Genomic DNA, 7,884 nt, shown 5'->3' with positions numbered 1-7,884 from the left:
CCCCCCCAAACCGTAGACCCCTGTACTAACAATAAAGTCAAAGGAACCATACCCCTACTCGCGACCCTTCAAGAGATATAAGCCCCTGAAATAATAAATTCCTATTACAAATATACTGAATTATTTATATTGTTATATTGACCAAATAATAATTTATTGGCCAAATGAATAATAAAAATTTATATTGTTAATTTAAATAAGAATTAAAATTGTTAATTTGAATGTTTGAAATAGACACACGATAGGGGCGCCTCTAGTGTCCGTTATCAAACAGTTACAGGACAGACGGATACCCATTGAATGGGTTATATATATAGATAACTTATACAATCAGTCTCCATTATTACATTTTCAGTTTAGGCAAAGTCCATGTTACTGCAAAGTAGATTTATGGACAAGAATAGTCATTTCCATGTTAATGAGTTTAGTTAATGCAAAATATCAGTTAATGTATAATATGAAATGTGTTGTGGTCTCTTGAAGTCAATAACAATTATATTACATCATTTAATACAACACACACTGCTTCCAGCTTCTCCAATGTCACACAAGCCAAAGTGGTAATGACCAGTGACATTTTTTTTTACTAACATTGATACACATCACATCAACAATGTTCACTCCCACTTGAAAATTATACTTACTCTTATAGTCAGCACACTGTATGCTGTGACAACAATAAACAATTAGTTAAGACAGTTGGCATGTGCATTGGAAACAGGAAGTTAATAGGATTTAAAAATTTTTTGACTAAAAATTTGTAGTTTTATGAAACAGTTCTTAACTTTAATTGCTTTAATAACGAAAATAACAAAACAATTAATCACAATATTAAATATTGTAATTAATATACACATCTCTCCACACCAGGATATATGTACAACAGACAGAACCAACTTCCGGTGCATATAACTCATATAAAAAATGAACACTGTACAAACATTTTCAAACTTCTCCTGAGTTCTTCAAGTGTGACTGAACAGTTACTCAATAGTTGCAGACTTCACATGGGCAAAACTCTTCCTCACAACATTGCACACAGAGCATCTTAGATGATGGAAGCAATAGAAATTTTTAAAGCTAACTTTTAAGAAATCCTGTATAAATTTTAAGGAGGAAATGGTGTTGTCAATGGCCTGGCAGCCCTGTTAGACATAGCATCATAGTTGTTAGTAGAATGATTGTTATGCGCATTAACACTTACACAGCATTAAATTTATAGTTATATTTTCAAACGGTCATTTGAATTAGTTTTAAAAATTTTTACAAATAGATGTTAGTTCCAATAACATTCCATCAGGTAACTGTTCAGTCACATCTGAAGAAAAACTCTAAAGGAGTTGGAAAACATTTGTATAGTGTTCATTTTTTGTATTATATGCACTGGAAGTTGGTTCTGTGTCTGCTGTAAATATTTTAATTAATTTGTAATTTTAAAATTAAAAAATATCTTTTCTGTTGTAAATAAACTATTTTTAATTTGTAAAGTTTTATGCATATCTAGCTCCTAGATTTAATTTGGCAGCTAGGTCAGCCTGTTATATCCAATAGCTTTAATTGTTGTTGTACCAATTCTAACCATTGTCAAAAATTCAGCAAATAAATATAAAGAAATTACATTCATTTCATATACACATATCAGAACAAAAAGTTATGCTTGTGCAGATCAGAAAAAAAATAAGAATAAGAATATTTAGAGAAACCATGTTTAAAATTTGGAAAAGAATATAAGCATTTAAACTCTCTTTTAATAAAAGTATAGTTTCTCTTTAGTCAAATCAGTTAGAACAGTGTTTTTCAACCTTCTTGAATACACGACCCCTTTACAAGTTAAAAAATTCTGGCGACCCCCCTAGGGCCATATTAAAACTATATCAGTGATTTTAAAAACTATGTATTTAATTTTCTCTCTGTTGAGACAAATTATTGTTGATTAAAGTGAAAATTTCAGAAGAATCGACAATAACTTAACACACAAAGTATGAAACTTCCTTTAATTATAACATTCGGCACAGGAAGATGTTGACCTTTTTTTTTTGTTTAGGATCAGAATTTTCAGCTTCTACGTTTCTACTTTTTATTTCTTTTTGCAGATCAGCTCAACACTTTTTTCGCTATCATTTTCTAAGGTGGGCCGTAATTCTCGCTGAAATTGTAGTTTTTTTTAATGTAGTGTAGGACCTACAAACACTTGTCTTTTTCTTTTACCCGCGACCCCCGTGTAAGGCTTTGCGACCCCTTTGGGGGTCGCGACCCACAGGTTGAAAAACACTGAGTTAGAATGTAGCTGCTGAAATATGAAATTTCACAAAAATTTTAAATATTACAAGAAAAAGTATTATTTGGAAATAGGGTAAAACCTCAGTTTAGCATATACTCTTTAAGATCAAACTTGGTCCACTTAAGAAAGGTATCTGTTAAAAAGTTACTGTGTATTTCATAACATTTCATCTAACATCTAGCAAATTTTTAAAATAATCAACACATAACTTTGCTTTGTAAAGAACATATTCTAAGAATTCAAAAATACATATTCTAAGAATTCAAAAATACCTAAATTATAGGTCTATTTCTATGCAATTAATCAATGTTATCTCATGCATGATAGATGCATTAAGTGCCCTTCTGTACTGAATTTAATAATCATAAATTAACAATTAATTAATTTAGAGAGATCTAAAAAAGGTTTGGCCAACAGTGAGACTCCAATTGACAACTACTGAAAGCTAGATATACAGCATTATTATGCTAGCTATGCATCCAAGTAAGATGTTTGCTCTTTTTCCAACATGAGTCATTTGGTTAATGCTCTGTTATTATTTTCTGATTTTCACCTTTCAATTATGCAAGAGAGAAATGCTGGCATCAATCTACTATGTTTGATGCCAAGGTGTCAGAGAACTCTAAAAATGAACTATGAAAAATTTCATTTGACAACTTTAAAGTTATAAATATATTCTATGAAACAACAATGATGCTGTAGATAAGCACATTTTAAATGATATTCATAGGAAGCATGAACTGTCTCCTTATCTTTAAACTCTGAAAATTTCTTATTTCTATGTACCTGGAAACAAAATTGTTTATACTCTTAGGCTACAAGGGAAATTTTTGTAGCAAAACCAAACAATTTTTCTATCAGCTGATTTTGTCTTGAGTGAATTAATCTGATTTTGGCTGATTTCACATTTAAAGAGTTTGTTTTAGAGGCTTTGAAAAATAGAGTAGAAAATTTTGATTTGTTGTCCATAGAAGACAATGTCTGCTTAATCAAGATAAACACATCAATAGCATTGTTACTATAACAAGACTGTGTCATCTAAACTCAGTGTCTGAAGTTTCACTTTATGTAATTTTTGAACTAGTCCTGCTATAGCAATCTAAATAAGTGTCAGCTGCAAGTAACTTCAAAATAATCCTTTTTTATTTGGAATAAAGTAAGAATTATTAATATGTATTACTCTGCAATGACAACAAAATAAATAGAATCAACAAGTACAAATCATTTATTTATTTATTTGTAACCAGACCAAAAGATTTCCTCTAAACACTCAGCAAGAATACAGAAGAAAATTTCATACATCCCAGTTCATCAGTTTCAAAGTTGGTATATTATAGCATATAATCTGTATTTTAGTATTATACTATTTCATTTGGCAATAAATAAAATTTGCTTGAAAATATTTTAAAAAATAAACAGATTAAAAATATGCATAGGAAATATAAAATAGGGTAGTGTCTGATACCTTTTAAGCTTTAACTTTCCAGCTATCCAGAGAACTATTTGTTTTTGTTAAGCAATACAGTGCAATATCCAGTATATAAACTATTATAAACTTTGAGGAGACTCTCCAAAAATAATTGTTAAACTGAGTTTGTTATGATGAAAAATGAATATAAAAATCACCATCAAAAGAGTTAAATAGCTAAATATGAAGTTCACATTATGAAACAAGTGTTATGTATGTTCACTTTTACTTATGTTATGTAAATAAAGTAGTTTAATTTTGAATTTGTCAATTTAATTCGTCTCTGAATAAAATTGTTCCTACATCTATATTGGAGGAACTGACCAGGTGCCCTACAACCTTTTCATCCTCCAGACACCCATCGATGCCATCTTACATTTGCACCTAAATGAAGAATGAGGTAAATAACAAAATTAACAGGCAAAAACATTCATTAATTTTTACAGGTATATCAATGAAAACTTATGGATCTTGTTGAGGTTAGTACACCTGCAACTCATCAGTTGCTTGTGAGCACAACTCTCTTCTCTGGTACAGATTTTTACCAGTTGGAAAACAATAGTGAAGAGGGAAAGAAGTTGTATAAAAAAAATGACAGTAAAGTGAAAATTTCAAAAATTCTATTAACCCAGGACCAATAGAAAAGGAATGTTAAACTTAAAGTTTGTTATATGTTCTTAGAACTAAAAGATTTTGCTCTGAGGTTCCTACAGAAGTTGAATCAGGAAAATTTAAAAGTTTATTATTACAAAGGTATATTTATAATAAGATCCCATTATAATTTGATGCAGAATGAATTTTTAATAGAAAATAAAAAGCAGCTTGATTAGAAATTGCCACATTATAAACATTACAATCTTTATTTTTGTCATTATACTCCAAATACAAATTCTCAAATGATAAATATTTTTCACAAACTTTCACCATCTTAAATTATAAAAGAAAATATCTTTTAAATTTATCCCAAACAAATTTTGAATATTGTTGAAGATATCAACACATTAATTAATTAATCTCATGGTTGTAGGATATTCATACAACCATGAGATTAATTTATCTAACTTCATTTATTTACAGTATTATAAACTCAAAAAGCACATTATGTTGACAGAAATAGTTAAAATTCTTAAAGTATCTTCTACATAAAATAATTTCTAATGTAACGAGAAACATTAATTTTTAAAAAATTTTAAAAATTACAAAATAAATAAATATGGATATTTTAAACATTTCATTTTAATTCTGGTTGTATTTTCCTTTCATATAAATAACAGATTAGACAAACATTTAGACTGTAGCAAAATATAATAAATTTTTAAATCTATAATTATATAGTGAATTATGTTTCGATTTTATATCCATTTTAATTTGAAATATCTTGTATTTCGACATATTCGTAAAATAAAAATAAAATTATTATTCAATGTCTCAGGACGACAGGATAAATTTATAAACGAACAATAAACTCGGATGAAATTATTAAAAAAGCCGAATAATCTCTAAAATAATATTGTTTATTTTGTTAACATATGGATAAATCAAACTTATATATACACATGTACACACACGTGTACATTAAGCACATTCACATATTATATGATGCATTCCTTTATCACGTTCATTCTTTACTACAGATACTCAATTGTTAGGCTTACGGTAAAACCTAAATAAAAGCTACAGTATGCAATGATTACGTGTATATATCGACGATTAAATTAGCTTTTAAATTCATTTGCTTTAGGGTCGTTGTAGGAGAAACATCGAGCCTTATAAAATTAAGACAAAAGGTAATATATTGGAACACAGCACAACTAAGCCTTCTGTCCTAAACCCCGGCATTATGGCTCGTCCGGTTTCACTCAGGGAAGGGAAGGCCGCAAATGACTCGCACTTGGAAGATCGTTCATTAACAATGTTTTAACCTCCAGACTTATAATAATAAATCATATACCTTTAATAACAATTTAACAAAGATTAAATAGTGCAGTTATATTTCTTACCTCTTATAATAAGTATACTAAGAACTCCCTCCTCCTCCCACACAACCCAATCAACCCGAAGACAAGATGGAAGGAACGACCCTGATTCATCCAATTATCAGTCATAACGGTATTGACGTCATTATAGTAATATTACATGGCGTTGAAAATCTTATATCGTCCTTTATTATTTTCATTTTTAATGCATGTAATAATAATTTATTACGGATAGCTTATTCGACATAATAATATTATTTTTGAGATAATGTAATGACGGACAAAGTAACGAAATTAACACAATAGACCAGGGATGGCCAACAGTTTTTGCCCCCCGGGCCGAATTGCAACGAAAACTTTTTTCACGGCCCGAACCAGAGGCTACCCTAGCAAGATTTTGAGGTGGTACGAGATCTCATTGTGATGTCACCCCGTAGAGACTAAATTGTACATAGAGATTACAGATACATTTTTCACATTATCATGTATAATCAAACATTCTACGCTGTGCTGAAGACATTTGTAATGGAGCGTTAACTCTAAACGCACAGTTAGTTGTTGACTTTTTTTTTTTTTAGGCGTTAGAATTTTTCACCGATCTATATTGACTTGAGTAGCTAATATTGAAAGATTAATCGCGAGCCACATATATCCATTACACGGGCCACATCCGGCCCGCGGCCCGTATTTTGGCCATGCCTGCAATAGACAGTCGAGTAGCCGAGAGTGGTTGATGTCTGCCTACCGCTCTGGGGATCCGGAATTAAATCCTTGTGGTGGAAAATCCCAGGAATTTTCCGTGGGCAGCCCTTCCGGATGCGAATTTTTATAGAATCGGGATAAGCAAGGACACGGTCGGCTCGCACTGTGATTTGGTGAAATCTGATATAACTGAAAACTATAAATTTTTTAAATATGAATTTTATAATAAATTGTTATATGAATATCAACTATTTTATTTTAATTGACAAAAGTGTACAAAATTTTAAAAAGTTTAAAATTAAAAATAAAAGCAATTTTCAAGTTTATGCTTTTATATTTGCATACTTAATGTACACACAAATTTCTATACCTTAATTTTTCATGTGTACATTAAATTGAGAAAATAAAGCTGTATCAGTCATGTGACGGTCAAAATATTTTAGCATTATTATACAAAAGTACAAATATATAACTTTCACGAATAACTAAGAATGGCTTATAATAATTTTTACATAACTGTATATTTTCCTAAGAAATGTCTATCCACTTTTATCTGGAACTTATTCGCGTTTTTCACCGGATGCTCGCCCTCTTGTGTTTACAAACAAAACTATTTTATCTGTGTCCTTTGAATCATCCTTGTGTATTGTCAACAGTAAAGATGAATACTAATAGAAAAAGCAAAGCTTTCTGTCGCGTTCCAAATTGCACTTTCAAAGCCTTACAGGAGCCCAATATAAGTTTACGTCTGTTCCACAACTTGAAAAACACGTGATTATTCGGAAATTAGAATTCGAAGAAGCTCATAAATATAATTGACAGAAAGAGTGGATTCGACTGTTAAGAATTGGCATAAAAGTTTTCCTTATTATGCTGTCAATTTTAAAGGATTTTTCCTTAAAGTTTAAAATGTCAGTAATTTTGTATGGGATACAGAGCCGGATTTAAACAATTCGAGGCCCTAAGCTGAACTCTGTGTGTGTGTGAGGTTCCTTACCAACCCTTCACATTTTTAGAAATCAATTATAAAAAGAAAATTACAGTCGACCCCCCTATAACACGGTAGATACGTTCCGTTCTTTATGAATCAATTTTGTACGAGTCCTTGCCAATCACAGCCCGGCACGTATGCACTTTACGGACTACGACTGTTTGAAAGGTTTTCTTCCATAAAATTAATCGATTCCTAGACTAATTCGACTCAACATTTCCAAAATACGTATATATTTTTTTGGGAATAATCCGTATAAACTATGCTATAAACAAAAAACTGTAGGATTACTTACCGAATGTGCACCGTTCGACGTCGCCATTGCTTAAGCTTGTTTTCGTCGCGGAGCAGCGCACCAAACGGCGGGCGCGATTTCTGATAAGTTATTTTTCTGCGAAAACTTCGTTGAACTTTAGAGACATCATTAATATAAATAATTTTTATGGCCGTTGAATAAGAAATGTTT

General features: G+C 30.7%; 1 protein-coding gene across 1 annotated transcript in view; it reads right to left on the bottom strand.

Moving 5' to 3' along the window:
* LOC111630887 (cAMP-regulated phosphoprotein 21-like) overlaps positions 1–5,840 on the bottom strand; it is a 96,419-nt gene extending 90,579 nt beyond the window's left edge. Inside the window, exon 1 of the mRNA XM_023375046.1 lies at positions 5,750–5,840. The gene's annotated coding sequence lies outside the window, so the exon portion shown is untranslated. The remainder of the gene's footprint in view (positions 1–5,749) is intronic.
* Positions 5,841–7,884: the final 2,044 nt, after the last annotated feature.

The sequence above is a fragment of the Centruroides sculpturatus genome, unplaced genomic scaffold (assembly GCF_000671375.1).
Source record: "Centruroides sculpturatus isolate CEXI.00-Female unplaced genomic scaffold, Cexi_2.0 scaffold347, whole genome shotgun sequence".
Taxonomy (NCBI): Eukaryota; Metazoa; Arthropoda; class Arachnida; order Scorpiones; family Buthidae; genus Centruroides; species Centruroides sculpturatus.
Note: the sequence above shows the minus strand (reverse complement) of the source record. Positions and strands in the feature narration are given on the sequence as shown.